Genomic DNA, 17,738 nt, shown 5'->3' on the forward strand with positions numbered 1-17,738 from the left:
TAACTCCCCTTGCCCTCCACCCTACCCAAACTACTATGCCTCAAAAGCTGAGCTCATTTTGATCTGGCTTTTGTAACTGCAGTTAGCAGAACAGCTGAAACAGAACAAACACAGAAAAACTGAAACCTACCTCACATCTCAGTTCTGATTTACCTTTTGTACATTTGAGTCATTGGCTACCATCTGCTGAACTAGCTACCTGACTGTATCCTCAGGAGCCACAGCTGACTCAATCCACTCCATTTGCTTGGTGAAAGAGGGCACATTCAAAGGTAAACCAGCTCATTTTGCAGTTTGTTCTTGATTATTCACTAAGACTTTCAGGACTTACCTATGAAGTATTAATGGAAGAACCCAAGTCTGTGAACATGACCTGATTTGCCCAGCAGTTAGCCCAAACCGGATACAGGCAAGTTCTTAGATATGTTTTCTGCAGAGGATCTCTTTTCATCATTCATCTTCAAATACTGACCCAACTTGAAGGGACATCCACAAAGCTAGGACAACTTAAGCATCGAAATGAACAGCTGACTATAATGGAATGAAGCACGTTGAATACCTAAATATCCATGAGTCCATCATGATACTCAAAAAAGAGCAAGCAAACAAACAAATAAATCCTTACTTATTACCAGTAGAGTTGGCCAATATATCAACTCCTTACTCTGAAAATTGGTAAAGAACTGGGGCACCTGGATATCTCAGTCATTTAAGTGTTGGAAACTTGATTTTGGCTAGGGTTGTGATCTCAGGTTCGTGAGCTCAATCCCCACATTGGGTCCTGTGTTGGGTGTGGGGCCTGCTTGGGGCCTGCTTTTGACTTCTCCCTCTGCCTCTATATCCCCTCTCTATCTAAGAAGGAAGAGAAGAGTAGAGAAGAGAAGAGAAGAGAAGAGAAGAGGAGAGGAGAGGAGAGGAGAGGAGAGGAGAGGAGAGGAGAGGAGAAAAACTGGTAAAGAACTGTTTCAGGGGATGCCTGGGTGGCTCAGTGGGTTAAAGCTTCTGCCTTCGGCTCAGGTCATGATCCCAGGGTCCTGGGATCGAGCCCTGCATCGGGCTCTCTGCTCAGCAGGGAGCCTGCTTCCCTTCCTCTCACTCTCTCTCTGCCTGCCTCTCTGTCTACTTGTGATCTCTGTCTGTCAAATAAATAAATAAAATCTTAAAAAAAAATAACTGTTTCAGAATAACCATTAAGCCCCAGTTCATGAAGTAAGATCTTTATGGATGAATATTGACTAATAAATAGAGAAGAAATGATAAAATTAGAAAATCATCATTTTATAATCCATTAAAAAAAGAGATTTAAAAGCAAGGATCATCTGTAGATATTAGGGGAAAGCTTGATAGGCAATTAGATTTACTTGGTATCAAAGTAGGACCTCTGCTCAACCAGATATATTACCAGTCACAAGGGGAAACCATGTTGGGCATCAGGCTATGTGATATAAACCCAAGATCAGTCTTAGCACTACAAAAGTAGGACAGCCAGACATTAAACACTCTTGATGAGATTCATATAAAGTACATAGCACCACCTATAGAATATTCTCATCAAAAATATTTCATGCAAATTTGGTCAAGCCTTTAGTTACTATTTCCAAGTCACAAGAAAGAGAGAAGGTAGAAAAACAAGATAAATGACATCACAAGAGAAAAAAAAATTAAGCAATACAAGAATGTGATATATTCTACAGGAAAACTGGTCTTGTATCCTCAATAAATCAATGTAATGAAAATGGAGAGGAAACAGAGATGGATCCTAGCATAGATAAGCCACAAGAATTGAAATTATGGAATTCTATCATTTTCTGGAAGCTTTCTTTCTAGAACACGGCAAGAACTAGGCCCTACTGAGCACTCAACACACATTTGTTAAATGAAAGAATGAACAGTAAGTGAATGAGTAGACGAGATCAAAGATACTGAGAGGGCTAAGTGCTGTGCTCAATGGCAGGCAGCTGCTTGGTGGTAAAGCTAGGACTAAAATTTGATCTATTGGTTTCTAACCTTGTGTTTCTTCCAGAAGTCTCTAGTTTTGCTTTTTCCTGTATAATTTAGTTCTAGATTTAAGAAGCCTTAAGAGACATAACAACCAAAAGTAACAACCAAATAAAGCAGCTATAAAAGACATTTTGAAGACTGAGAAACTGAACAGGGACTGACTAATAGATGACATTGAGGCATCTCTGATAATTCTGTCAGGTGAGAGAACAGGATTGTGGTTACAGTAAGTGGTCAGTCCTTATTTTCTAGAGAACTAAACATTTTAGAGGCAAAAGTTATGACACTGGTAATTTTCTTTAAAATAGTCAGCACAGGGGTGCCTGGGTGGCTCAGTCATTAAGTGTCTGCCTTTGGCTCAGGTCATAATCCCAGGGTCCTGGATAGAGCCCTGCATAGAGGTCCCTGCTCGGTGGGGAGACTGCTTCTCCTCTCCCTCTGCCTGCTGCCTCTCCTACTTGTGCTCTCTCTCACTCTGACAAATAAATAAATAAAATCTTAAAAAAAAAAAAAAAAAACTCAGCACAGGCACCTGGATGGCTCAGTGAGTTAAGCATCTGCCTTGGGTTCAGGTCATGATCCCAGGGTCCTGGGATAGAGTCCCGCACCCAGCTCCTTGACTAGCCAGGAGTCTCCTTCTCCCTCTACCTCTCCCTCCCACTCCCCCTGCTTGTGTTCTCTCTCTTGGTCAAATGAACAAATAAAATCTTAAAAAATAAATAAAATACTCAGCACAGGGGCACCTGGCTGGCTCAGTCACTAGAGCATGAGACTCTTCATCTCCAGGTTGTGAGTTTGAGCCCACTTTGGGTGTAGAGATTACTCAAAAAATTTTTTTAAATTAAGAAAAAATACTCCAGCACAAAGAATTTGGTGGGTTACTTATGGTAACATGTTGATAATTATTAAATCTGGGAAATGGGTACATGTCTATTTATTATTCTTTTTTTGTTTAAAAAACGTTCATAATAGGGGCACCTGGGTAGCTAAGCTTCTGACTCTTGATCTCAGCCTCACGTCTTGATCTCATCCAGGTCATGAGTATAAGCCCTGCTTTGGGCTCCACACTGGGCATGGAGTCTACCTTTTTTAAAAAAATATATTTTGTTTATTTATTTTGAGAGAAAGTGTGTGTGTGTGTGTACGTGCATACATGCGCGTGCATCTGTGCACGTGTGCACGGATGTACAGAAAGGCAGAGGGGAGGGAGAGGGGAAGAGAAAGAATCTCAAGCAGACTCCCTGGTAAGTGTGCAGGCCGATGCAGGGCTTGCTCCCACAACTTGAGATCACCACCCAAGCTAAAACCAAGAGTCCAAAGCTCAAACAACTGAGCCACCCAGGTACCCTGTGAAGCTTACTTTAAAAAAATGCTCATAATAATAACATAGATAACTAGATACGAGACAGAAAGAGAGAAAGACATCATAGATATACAGAAAGACAGAGACCCCAGCCAGCAAAAACCTATAATTCTTTCATTTCTCAATGTTCTTACTGAGGTTAGCATAATATAAAAGAACATTTTCTCAGACAGCTATTTTTTTTTAAAGATTTTATTTATTTATTTGACAGGCAGAGAACACAGAGAAGCAGGCAGAGAGAGAGGAGGAAGCAGGCTCCCCGCTGAGCAGAGAGCCCGACGCGGGGCTCGATTCCAGGACCCTGGGACCATGACCCGAGCCGAAGGCAGAGGTCTTAACCCACTGAGCCATTCAGACAGCTATTTTTAAGAAACTTAACATTAGTATTGACTTAATTCTTGGTAATATTCATTAAAATCTTCAAGTCAAATGCATTTGCACAGCCCGTTGTTTTGCATAAATAGCTCAGAAACCACTCAAGTGTCCCAAAACATTTAGAATGCGTTTCTCAAACAAGGTGCAGGAAATATTATTTCTCATGATGTTCTGTTAAAAAAAAAAAAAAAGAAAGAAAATGGGGAAGATACCATGAACAAGTGAGTTTTGTAAATCCTAGGCTAGAGGAGCCTTTAACTTTCTGCTGATGATAAATCTGTGAGGCATCTGGCCCTAGTTAAAGCATTTTGTATCATATTTGACTGGTAATTCTAAGAGGGTGCCACAGAGAGGGCTAGCAACTTGGTTTCTGCTTAACACTTTGCTGACCCCAAAGAATTCAGCTCTTTTACAACATGATGGGTTGGGGATGGCCAGAGAGCACTTCTTTCCTTCCTAACCCGTCTAACATATGTTCCTATTTACTCAAAAGGGGAAGTGTTTGTCGGTGTGGTGGCACCCCCCTGCTTAGTGCTGAGGTATCTCCCTAAACTGTGAGAAGAAATCACACTTTTGAGCTGAGAAAGTATATAGGAGACTACTGGTTCATAGTTGGCATGATTTTTTTTTTTTTTAAGATTTTATTTATTTATTTTTCAGAGTGAGCACAGGCAGACAAGAGTGGCAGGGAGAGGCAGAGGGAGAAGCAGGCTCCCCGCCAAGCAAGGAGCCCCATGCGGGACTCGATCCCATGATGCTGGGATCATGACGTGAGCCGAAGGCAGCCGCTTAACCAACGGAGTCACCCAGGCGTCCCAATAGTTGTCATGATTTTAAGGCACTAAATTGTACACGAGCAGAGCAAAACAAAACATGGAGACTGTAGAATGAGCAATGTGTTTAGAATTGGCAGACCTGGATTTTAGTCTGTTTTGCCTCCAACTGGCTACGTGTCACCAACACAAGATTTTGGCTTTTCTCATCTATTAAATATACATCTATCTATTCATCCTCTCATTCCACAAGTATTTTTTGAGTTCCCAATATATCCCAAATACTACACTAGGAAGACATGTCTGTTTCCAGACACTGATAGAATTCCAAAAGCAGTATGTTACTCATGAATGACCTTTGTCAGTTTCCACTACCCCCTTCCCCTCCTTTTGTAAAAGCAATTGAGAGTAACTATAGATACTTTTAAGAATGCTGGATCTCAGATGAACCATAAGGAAACCTCTGGGTGTATATAAATGATCAGCATAAAAACAATATAACAGTTCTCTCAAGATTTTAAAACTGGCATTGCATCAACGTTTTGATCTAGGATGCACCATCTCCAGAGCAGAAGAAAGCAAACAGGTAGCCTATGGCCAGTCCAGCTCACCACTGTGCTCTGTGGTACTTGCATAAAGCATCTCTTCAGTTGTTCTTCTTATAATAGGGAAATATTACTCTATGCCACTGTCTTTACCAAAAGTGGAAAAATCATAGAGGGGATTAGAGCAACAGATGTTTTCAGGAAAATGGTACTGAGCATACACAAAACATATACTTCTGTTTTTGTTTTTGTTTTTTTTTAAATATGTATCTATTTGACGTCTATAGCCACTGAGTCTGTGATACTTCACTCTAGACTAAAGGACAGGTTTTTCTGTCTGTACCTGGACTCTCAAAAAAAAAAAAAAAAAAAAAGAAAGAAAAAAGTTGTTAGCTAATGCAAGGGGTTGGGGAAAAGGGAAAAAAGGGAAACAAGCAGAGGCTGCCCTCTTTCTGTAACTGCCCAGCCACCACAGAGGAAGACCAAACTCACACTCAGTGCTGAGACACACTGTGGATTATTGGGCTCAAGCCTTTTATTTAATATATGAAGAAATCAAGCCTCAGAGAAGTCAAGAGTTGACCCAAGCCAGATAACCAACCTAATCAGACTGAACCCTTGTGTTTTTCTTCTCTTTTAAGATGCCTCCACCTCAAGTGAAAAGTGAAACTGCAACTTCTGTTAAATCATGTTTTTATCATCTCTGAACACCACAAACTTTTTACACACTGTTTCCACTCCAAGCTGATTATCTAAGTGAAATCTCTCATTCTATCCTGGCGGTAAGAGCCCAGAGAAATGAGCCCCAAGAGCAGGCCCATTACCAATGTACTTCGCAAAGTTTCTCTAGTTTGCTAAGAAGCACTTCAGAGCCCCAAGTTCATCTCTCTAGTGTCACAAAAGAGCAGCTGCTCTTGCACGAATGTCACCAGTGCAAAACAAAAGAACTCAGGTTGGGTAGTAGAGGTCATTGTTAAGAACATGGACTTCAGAGCCAACCCAGGCCTGGCTGAACCTTTCTCTTGACTCAGTCTCTTCTTCTGAAACACCAAGTGAATTTACAGTACCTATTTCAGATTATTGTTGTTGGAATAAAATGAGATAATAAGAGAATGCCTGGCATAGTAAGTGTCAAAAAGACACTAGTTACCATAGTTATAGCTGGGCAAATGAATGTATTATGTGCTTGGACTGCTTTTTATTGTTTTTATTTTGGAAATCAGATTCTGCAATTTCTTTTCACGAGTGGTTTCGAAATTGAAGTTCCAACAGAAGTTGTGAACAAAGATTATAATGAAAACAGCACATTTCCTGACATAAATCTTTTTTTTAAATCTTAACGGGACTTCAGACCAAGTTCAACCCCAGGTAGGCACCTTGGCAAGGTTGTTATTCTGTTCTCCCCCTAGTATGCCATACTGGATTTCCTTACCAATGTTGCATTCCTTCTCTGCTTTAATCAGCCAGCATCGGTACTGTGAGAAAAATGTAGCAATCACCCCTTTCCCCAACAGGTATACTAATTGCTCCATTTCCATAACAAACTCATCCTTCACCAGCATGAGCCCTTTGCCTGGAGTCCCTTCTACAGCGGCTCTCCCCTCTGATGGGTCCATATCTGGAAGTGTAGAGCATTATGGTCCCCAAATATTGAGGGGGGCGGATGTTGAGGAGTCTGGAAGCACTTGGTGTTTGAATAGGAGGGCAAAACCATCTAATCTGAGCATGTTTACAGTGTGGTAGCATTGTGAACCACTTTCAAAACATGAAACAGGGGAAACAACCCAACTGCAGCTTTAACTCTGGCATATAGTTACCAAGTTACTAACAGTTTGAACTCATCTTTATTAATCTATAAATTCATGCAGAATGTATTTTTTTCTTGCTGTCCTCCAAAATACTGAGCTCCTATCAACTACAGTTGAAGTTGGTTTTTTGCTTGAGGGTACTGCAATTTCTCTGCTTTTGAAAACTAAAGAGAAAGGAAGGGGAAAAGCCCAAGTGACACTTTTCTGTGCAACTTTGCAAAAATGCTCCTCAATCCCAGGAGTCCCCAAGTACCACATAAGCAGCTACTTGCACAGCACTGCAATAGAGGCCTGTTATTAGTTATTAGTCCCTAAGGTTAACAAACTCTCCTGAAAGGGACTGTGCACTGCGAGTTATTAGGGTGAGTAATCTCCTCAAATGATTGGCTTCACAGAAGGCCCAAGGTTTATTCTAAAAGTAACTCATTGTTGAATGTTAGAAAAAAGAAACAGTTGTAAAGGACTGATAATCAATAATGTGATATCAGTATGATCTCAAGTTAATTATATATATCCCTATATATACACATTTATATAACACAAAATACAGCTGTCAGTATTTTCTGGGTATGGCTAATTTTTTTCACTTCTTTTACAAAACTGTATTTGCTCTTTCTGTCTACAATAAATATGTATGGTAGTCACTGTTTAAAAAGAAGAACCAAATCAACTATAGAAAAATAAACAAAATAAAGCATTCTGGGGGTCACAAGCAGGGGGAAGCTGGGCTAATATGAGCAGAATAACTGTTGCTTTCATTGATGGCCTGCTAAGTCTCCTCTTGGCTGGCCTGTCAAGGAAAACTCCATTAGGACTCAGGGGCCTGAGGGGCTCAGTAGCGGTATTTATATATTACACCTAACATGTCTGCCATATTATAGATTTCAGATTCTCACCCTCCTACATTAACAAACTCTGAATCTATGCCTAGCACATTTGCTCTCTTCTTTGGCAAAGGAAATTCCCACAAGAAGTAGAAACACTACATTTTTAACAGTTAGTTCTTTATAATTAGGAATAGAGATATATTCTCATTAGTGCTTTGCTGTGTGAAATTCTCTGAGTTGTGTGATCTTTCCTGGAGCCACATTTTCAGATTCTTTTATAAGGCAGTGGCAGCCAGTGTGCTCCACCAACTGGCAAAGGAGTGAGAAGAGAAACCCACCAGAATGTCAAGCTCTACTTGGTTAGTGAAAAAGAGTAAGTAATTATGAGAGTGGGAGAGCACCTAGTCTCACAAAAACTTGGAAAGTAGGTTTCTTTTTTTGTTTTTTTTTTTTTAAACTACCATTTGTTTTTATTTTATTTACTTTTGTTTATTTTACTGTCTTTCTTTTAAGTAATCTTTACACTGACATGGGGCTCACACTCTTAACCCCCAAGATCAAGAGTCACATGCTCTATCAACTGAGCCAGCCAGATGCCCCTGGAAAGCAGGTTTTCAATGGTACTTTATAAATTTGCTTAAATTCTACTGGTGTTTTAGGCCTTGGCTTAAATGTTATTTCTGTAAGAATGGCCTTCCCAATTCCTCAGATTAGTTAGTCCCCCATCGTACCCTATCACTGCACTTTGTTTTTATCATTGTGGTATCTATCTCTGCTGTAATCAAATAATTACATGTGCAAATGTTTGTGTAATTATCTGTTTCTCCCAAAAGACAAAATCTTTTGGGGCAACAACCTTAGCACCTAGTTCTATGGCTAGAACACAGTCACATATTTATTGAACCACTGAATGAATAAATGAATGAGTGAATAAATGAACAAAATATTTTTCCAGCCTTTATCTGTAACCTCTTTTTACTTTCTGGCATTCAACTTCATATTAATTGCTTACCAACCTCATAATAATATAAATTAAAAATACATATTGAGCATCTGCTAATTATTGGATATAAATGGTTCTTCACCTTTTTTTTCAGTGCTTTTCAAAAGTTAAGGTGGTGTGGTTATGCTTGTTGCTTTCATACAAGATATGAGGGACAAGAGAGAGACTCAGCAAATGATCTGCCCAACTAACATCACAAAAATCTGGAACCACAAATGTAGATGCTTCTCATGGTACTCACTGACCATCTGAAATGCACAGGTCCTTCGCTCCTAAATGCTAGAGAAATAAGGGTGAGCAAGACAGCTAGCACCCATTTTACCAAGTCACAGCCGTTCACACAAAGGAATAGAAAGAGGACAAATGAATGGATGGATAGGAGAAGGAAGGTATAGTCAAATATTAGGGCTAAAAAATAAAGATTTTGAGCTTGGCTGTCTCTATAAAGTCCTCAAATCACCACCCAATTATACTTCCCATGGAGCAAAACACATAGACCATTAGGTTTTACTTAGTTTCCTTTGGAGTTTCAACAGAGATAAAATTTTCTTATCTGTGTATTTTCTCCTAGCAATATCTGGCTCCATTTGGTAGAATTTGACTGCCACATCATCTGGACGTATTAGCTACACAAATGTCCCAGAAAGCCAAAGACGTCATGAATGACCACAAATGACCCTTTACCGCCTGGACTCCAGGCCCTGGAAACTTTGAGGGTTATGGGAGAGGGAAACCAAAAAAGTCTGGATGATTTCCCATCATGCTGAAGGAGGAAAACAACATAAGCAAGCATAAACTCTAGTAACCTTATAAATATTTCTAACATAGACATTTGATTGACTATTAAAAGGAAAGCAAAATGTAGATATGCATATGCGAGAAGAAAAGCACCACACAGTTCTCACCTGTGATTCTGGATGTTAGCTCGAGTTTCTAAGTTTCATCCTCGGCTACTTCATGGAAAATCCATCCTTCCTTTTCAGTAAGTGTTTCTCCCAGTTTACCATTGCTTCTTGATGAAGATGGATGGATCTGCATCCGGCATTCTAATTAGATTAGAGAATAATGACCAGGAAGATCTTAGGGAATAGAGGATAATTTATTACTCACATTACTTCCACCCTAAGTGTTTAGAAGTAAACTAATTCCTCCAGATTTCACTTATCACACTCGGAAAATACAAGTGGGAAACAAGGAGAACTTCTAAGCTTTCGCCCTGTTAAAATGGGTCATGGTAGGGGCACTTAGCTATTTCTGGCCATGTCCCTTAATTTTCTACCCAGAGAATAATATTATCTGTGGGAAAAGGGGATGGTGGCTGTTGTTATCATGCACTACAAAGTGACATGTGCTAGACATTTTTAATCTCCAAATAAACCTTGTGAGGTAGATGAAATTATTCCTCTCATACAGAAGGAGAAAAAACCAGAAAATCCAGAAAGTACCTTGCACGACTCATACAGTTGATATATCATGGAATAAGAATTTGAACTCAAGTCCGGCTCTAAACCCATGTTCTTCATTGCCCTGTTGCCTTCCAAAAGACCACAATTCCTAATTGGCCCACATAATACCCAGCAACTATAGCTGGAACATCACAGTACCCAGACACAATCTGCAAGTGACAAGCGATAATAATAACTTCATTCATTTCAGGGCCAGAGCCCGAATTAACTAGTAGCGGGGCTGTGGTCACTAAAGGTGGGGGACTAGAGTCCTAGCACCAAGAGGTGGAGGTCTGCTCCTTTGTCCATGTTTACACATCTCCTTGGCACAGGCCCTCAGGTTCTAGCAGGCTGTGCTGCCCTTAGGGGTGAAGCATATGCCCCCTGCCATTCTGAGAGTTAAAGTGGCCAATGGATTTGCTTCCTTTCATTTCATCAACCAGTTTGCTGTTCAGTTTTGCAGACAGAAGAAAGAGGTAGCTTTGGTGAGATGGAAAGAGAATTGGCCAGTGACTGAACCATTTCTTAGAAGGAGAACTTTGGGCAAATCACTTAATAGCATGACCTTCAGTTTCCTCTCCTGTAAAACAAGACTGACGCAACGTGCCTAATTCAAAGGTGGGATCAGATATGACTATGCATGAGATGCACAATACAGGACAAATGGACAGAAAGAACAGAGAAAGAAGAAAATTAACATTGATTTGACCCTCTTGACATGCTAACCTCCTATATACTATGTCTATACACTTGTATACATGGCTTCATTTATTTGTCACAGCACTTTGTCCAGGTAAACATTATCACCCCTCTTTTAAGATGGGAAAACAGGACACAGCAAAATTAACTAACCTAATCATGGCTCACAGCTAGTCTGTAAGAGATCTGGATTTGAATTAAGATGAGATTGACTTGATTTCCAGAGTCCCACACTGTCTCTCAATAGAAGCACTGGGGACACTGTTTTATAAAGTAATGAGTTTTCTTTCAGGTGAAATCATCAAATAGAGATGAATGGGTGCAAAGTTGGCACAGATTACTAGCCAGTGCCCTCAAACTCTAGATTTGTAATTCTATAGGTCTTACTTTCATCTATTCATCAATGCATTCATATCCATTATTAAACACATATTATTACCTATTATGTGCCAGAGCAGCTCTGGATTCCAAAGCAATAAACAAAACAATCAATAAGAAAATAAAGAAAAATCATTTCAGGAAGCAAAACTGCTCTGAAGTCAAGTGAACAGGGTCACATGATAATGAGTTCCTGGGAGACTGTGGGGTGTCATGGGGAGAGGCTCTTTTAGATGGGGGGGTCAAAGAAGGCTCTGTGTGAAGGGGGTATCTGAACTAAGGTCTGAAGATGAGAAAGAATCAGCCATGTGGAAACAGCAGGGAAGAACACTCCAAGCAGAAAGAACAATAAATGCAAAGGTTTGGAGGCAGGAACAAACTTGCAAATTAGGGAACAGAAAGAGGGAGACTAGTGTGGCTGGCCTGTGCTGAGCACTGGGGAGAAGGGAAACACACCAGGAGCTAGAAGAGGCAGGCAGTAGCCTGGTCACATGGGGCCACAAGGTCTGAATTTTATTCTAGTTGTCCTGGGAATCTCTCAAAAGAACCAAAATAAAGGCCTTGTATTTGCTCCCCACTACAGATAAGTCATACAAACTCCCTGCAAGTCAGCATTTCCATTTTCCCGTAGAATGGAGGAGCAGCACAATGAATTACCTAGGTCTTCAAGGATTGTGACTGTATCTGACATAGATCTATCTACTCACATCTAGACAAGAAAGTAAATTCTCTCCGGCAGGCACTAGCCAGTATCACTGAGACATTCAGGCTGCAGATGAGAAGTTTCCTTCTTTGCCACAGGCCAAAATAGTATTTTCCTGCGTAGCTACTGTCCTGGACCGTCCCTGTGCCCTGACAGTGGTTGGCACTCACAAGTACCCAAAACCATGATGTCACTCTTATAAATTTTCACTTGCAAACAAGCATATCATCACCTCCTCCAAACCTTTCTCCCCTTAGCAAAAGAGACATCAGAAACTCACAGTTGCGGTATAAACTGGATTTGGACTCAGATAGATGATAAGTTAGAATTCTACACTTTGCATGAAGGGAGTTAAAGAAACTCTTGGAGCTCAGTTTATCTATAGAACAGTGGTAGAAAAACAAATTCCACACAAGTGCTGTAGAATAAAAAACAATGATGACAATTGTGAAAGCACCTTGCATAGTGTTCTACCATGTATTACACGCTCAAAGATGTATATTTTTAAAAATTGGAACAGCTAAACCTTGCCACATAAACCTAGGATCAGATAAGAAACACCATCTGGGAATTTTTATACCTATTGCATCCTGTATCTATGCAACAAAAGAAAGGGAGAATGAAAAAAAAAAAAAAAGAAAGGGAGAACAAATCTTAATTCAAAACATTACTTCAAAATACAAATATCTTCAGTATCAAGAAAATGCAAAATTTAAATATTAGAATCAGCTAAACTTGGGAGATAGGAAAATGAATAATAAATGCAGGTAAAAATTTACAGTTCTGTTTTATGCATACAAGGGGAATAATTAACTAATCTCAAAACATGTAAATGAGGGCTTAGAAGCATTTTCAAAACACCACATCCAATTCCAGTTACATATGCGGAATTTGCTACATTATAATAATTAGGTTTTTTTTTTACAAAAGATTTATTTATTTTGAATAGAAGTATTAAATATTATACTAATTACTGGTTATTTTACTTTGTACCCAGGGAAAAGAAATGAATATTCATTAGCTCCTTAAGCTACTGATCCTCCACCGACTAGACAGATTTCAACATCATCATGAAGCTGTGGGTGGGTAGAAAATGCTCCCTGTAAAACCAGGCTCTCACTACAAATCACAGCCCAATGTATTCAGCTAATGTGTACATGCTAGAATCCCCAAGTGAATTTTGCTAACATTGTACTCTTAGAGTCCCCAGCTGAGTAGCCAATGAATGAGAATAACTGTTAAATTGACAGTAAGCATTAAATTGATCATAAGACAACAGAATTTTTCTGTCTACACAATCCAGTGATCTCGAACAAGACAATTCCTAAAATACTAAACATGGTTTTATACAATAAAACTAACATTGTCATCTGTCCAAAATATGCCTAGTTCATTCCAAAAGAATATTTCAACATAAATATTTCAACCATTTTTTAACTTGGCTTTTGATCCTATTTTAAGGAAAATATCTACTCCAAAAGACCAAGGTTGAGATTTTAATTTATGAGGTATTTTTGCTGTGGCTCAACTAGCTCAACAGGCAAATGTTTTCTTTCTTTTTCTTTTTCTTTCTTTTTTTTCTTGGTGAAGGGGAAAACCAGGCAATAGATTTCTCTAGACACTAGTCTGGTTAACTTTTTTTTTTTTCTTTTCCCAGTCATCTATTATTGGGTGGTAATTCTCAGTTCAAATACAACAGGATTCAGGGGTATCAGGCAAAGGTCATGTTCTGGAATGCAGAGTGTGCCCTTCACATAGGGCCCACTTCAGTAGTACTTGCACAGCCGCTCATGTTTCAGGTCCTTGTAAGAAAGGCAGTAGTTGAAAGACACAGAAACTGCTAGCACCACAGATATCCCATTGATGCTCCCTTTTTCACACTGACATACTTGTTGTAATATTAGTAGTAGACTTTTTGAAAAGCTCCAGCAGTGCCTTTAGAGGTGAAATCCCACATCAGTATCCAGTTTAGCAGCTCTCCTAGTTTGACATCCATGGGCTGCTTCTCCTCCACTGGTATGACTGATGCCATCTTGGAGTCTTGGGTACCTGTAGTAAGTCTGGTTAACTTTTAATTCTTGCTCAGTTTAAGGTACCTCTGTGTTGGAGTTCTCATGTGGCTTGATTTTTATTTTTTGGTTTGTTAAGCTTTGCAAACCAATTTATTGCTCAAGTAACTCCCTACCACGGAGGAGGGGAGGGGTTGTGGCTCTAGGGGGGAATGGGTCTTTCAGAAGGGGCTTCTAGTTTCCCTCCTGGCCTTGTCTATGATGTTGACATCATAGTGCAGCACACTGGGCAGACTGTTAATTATACCAGACTGGGCTAGGAAAGGGTGACTAGATCAGAGTGCATACAGCAATGCTGCCTATACGGAAAACAACCCTGGGTCCTACCTCCACATGGGCAGAATGTCAGGATAGAGATGAAAAGTATGTAAATCACAATAGCTTGAGAGAGTTAGCACCTGAGAAAGTAAAAATTCCTCACCGTCTAACACAGAGTACAAGAAGGGGGTGTGTCTCTATAAGAAGTTTCTTATTTCTGGGTGTTATCACAGAAGAGGACTCATTCAACAAATATTTACTGAGTAACAAGCATGTGCTGTACTCTCTTGCTACTTAAGTGTGGTTCCTGTACAAACCACATCCACATAACTTGGGAGCTTCTTAGAAATGCAAGTTAAAGGGTCTACCCCAGACCTACTGAATCAGTATCCCAAGGTGACTCATATTAGTTTGAGAAACGCTGCTAGACACCATGTTAGGTGAACTACAATTCTCTACCACTGATGTCCATTTAACATGTTACAAAAATAAAAGTCTAGGTCACACATCTGTCAAAACTTGCTTATGTTCCAACTCACTGTGCTAGGAGCATGGCATAAGTATTTACAGTGATATGAAGTAGGCAAGGGCCTTTTATAAAGATCTCATATGCAAGCCAGGATATTTGCTTCAAGGCAAATAAGGATGTCTCAACCCACCTGATACAGGTAGACCAAACAAGGCTCCCATTTCTACATTCAGGTTGGAAGAGTTTCCCATATAGAAACTCCAGACACTAGGAAGACCTAGGAAATAGAGGCTGGTCTCATCTGGTTTCCAGTGTAATGAGAAAGGGCTAGAAGGAAAATTATCCAATTCATTTAGTCAGCTAATTTATTTAGGTCTTTCACTAGTCCACAGCCCTTGCATGGGAGAAATCACATGAGCTAGATAAACATCAGGGAGAGATGTCTCCACTGATTTCATTGGATAGTAGTGTTACATTTTATCTTCATTTTCTGCTCTAATAGATGCTGGTAATACTTCTTGACAGGTTGTGTAGAGACACATATTTTCCAAAGCCAAATGGAAGTGACTTTAAAGATATTGTAGAAATTAATGACCCATGAGAGTTTTCTATGGACTTCTATCTACTCTCCCTGGAGCTTCCTCCATGTCAATCTTTATCAACTTGTCTCTTTCCCAGCATCTTACTTTAATATTTTTCTTTTAGTTTTTAATTATGAAAGCATTGTATAAATTCATGTTTAAAAAAATTCAGTACAAAAATATTATAGTAAAAAAGTGAAAAATCTCTTTTACTCTCCTACCCAAGAGTAATTACTGTTAACACTGGAACACATTTTTTCAGACCTTATTCAAACTTACATTGCATATGCATATATCCACATGTAGTAGTTTTACATACTTGGACCATACTTTATTATTATGCAACTTTTTTTTTTTGCTTACTTGCTTTTTTTCCACTTTATTTTGGAGATGGTTCTCTCTCTCACCATATATTACATACATACAATTTCTTTTCTTTTTTTAATATACATATAATTTCTAAAGAGTTGCATAATGTTCCATAAACTAGATCTATCCTGATTAATTTAATCATTCCTCTACTGATGAAGATTTAGTTTAGTTCCAATGAGTTTTTAAACAATTCTAACAAATTTTCCAGATAATCAGATATAAGAGCAATATGTGAAAATCAAGAGCTTTCTATATATTATTAATAAGTAATTGGAATATATAATTATTAAAAAGTCCATTCACAGTAATAGAAAAGAAGTGTGCAAGGGCAATATAAAAAAAATCTATAAAATGTTTTGAGAGGCATAAAAAACCAGAAGAGTAGAGACATATACTTTGTTTTTAGATAAGAAGATACAATGTTGTAAACATATCAATTATATCAACAATTATCTTTACAAAAATCAATGCAATCCCAAATAAATGGCAGTGGGATAGTTTATACAACTCGACAAACTGGTCGTAAAATTATTTTGGGACAGTAAGTGTGAGCCAAGTAAATTGGGGGAGGAGTAGAAAAACAGTTAAAACTCCTTCAACTTTGGTGAGTAGATTTGTTTTAACTCTAATACCACGTTTTACCCAGTGCCAGCACAATAACCATGTGTTTGAACTGGAGGTCCAAGAGAGCAAGAGAGAGAGTGAGAGAGGGAAAGAGGGGGAGAGAGAGAGAGAGAGAAACGGGGGGTGGGGCAGGAGAAAATGTATCAAAGTGTAATTTAAGATAAATTTGCAAATCAAATTTCCAGAACACTACCACTAAAAAAACAACCAGTAAAGTCAATATATTCTTTGAGACTAATTGCCAATTACAGTCAAAGTTTAGCAGTTTTTGAAAAGAACATAGGTTCTCTGTTGGCTAAAAAAGAACACATATGGGCGGCGCCTGGGTGGCTCAGTGGGTTAAGTGTCTGGCTCTTGATTTCAGCTCAGGTCAGGATCTCAGGATTGGGAGACAGCCTCAGTTCAGGCTCTGCCCTGGGTGTCAAGCCTCTTGAGAGTCTCTCTCCCTTCCCCTTTGGCCCTCCCCCTTCAAAAAAACCCACATTTATTCATGGTCACGTTTGTTATTTCATGAAAAAAAAATACATTTTTGAATCTACATGGTATGTTGATTCCTAAGGATATGAGCATTTGAGTCTTTCTTTGGTATACTTATTTTTAAAAAACACTTTATACTTTTTTATTTATTTATTTATTTATTTATTTATTTATTTTTAAGAGTTTATTTATTTGAGATAGAGCAAGAACAGCAGGCAGAGGGAGAAGCAGGCTTTCCACTGAGCTAGTAGCCAGACATGGGGCTCGATCACAGGACTCTGTGATCATGACCCAGGCTGAAGACAGACACTAAACCGACTGAGCCACCAAGGCACCCCTTCAGTTCATTTTTTTTATAGCTGTGATTAATTCCCCCTTTTTTCTCACTCTGTCTTCTTCATCTCTGTTGTAATTATTGTTCTTCCTCCTCCTTTCCTTCCTCCTTCCCTCTTTTCTCTCTTCTTCTTTCTCTCTCAGTAAATTATTACTTTTTTTTAGGGGGAAAGGGTAGAAGGAGAGAGAGAGAATCTTAAGCAGGGTCCACACCCAGCCCAATGCAGGGCTCAATCTCATGACCCTGAGATGATGACCCAAGCAGCAATCAAGAGTTGGATGCTTTACTGACTGAGCCACCCAGATGCCCCTCAGTAAATTTTTAGAAGCAAATCCCAGACATCATGTCATTTCAGCTCTATTTACTTCAGTATGCATCTCTAGAAAATATGACATCTTCCTACATAAACATATTACCATTTTAATACACGTGAGTAAATGTAAAATTTTCCAGATATCATCTAAGACTTAGGTATGTGCAGATTTCTCCAGTTTTTAAAAATATTTTTGCATTTGGTTTTATGGGATCCACAAAATCATTTAAAAAAAGATAAAGTCTCAATCTAAAATTGATTGTCTCTCCTCCCTTGACTTTATTATTTCCCAGGAACTGACTTGTGAAGAAACCAAGTGTA

At 39.1% G+C, this 17,738-nt stretch overlaps 1 pseudogene; it reads right to left on the reverse strand.

Annotated features, from left to right (window-relative positions):
• Window positions 1-13,686: 13,686 nt before the first annotated feature.
• LOC111153377 lies at window positions 13,687-13,952 on the reverse strand (annotated as a pseudogene).
• Window positions 13,953-17,738: the final 3,786 nt, after the last annotated feature.

Source organism: Enhydra lutris, unplaced genomic scaffold (genome assembly GCF_002288905.1).
Source record: "Enhydra lutris kenyoni isolate GAN:26980312 unplaced genomic scaffold, ASM228890v2 scaffoldscaffold31, whole genome shotgun sequence".
Classification (NCBI taxonomy): Eukaryota; Metazoa; Chordata; class Mammalia; order Carnivora; family Mustelidae; genus Enhydra; species Enhydra lutris.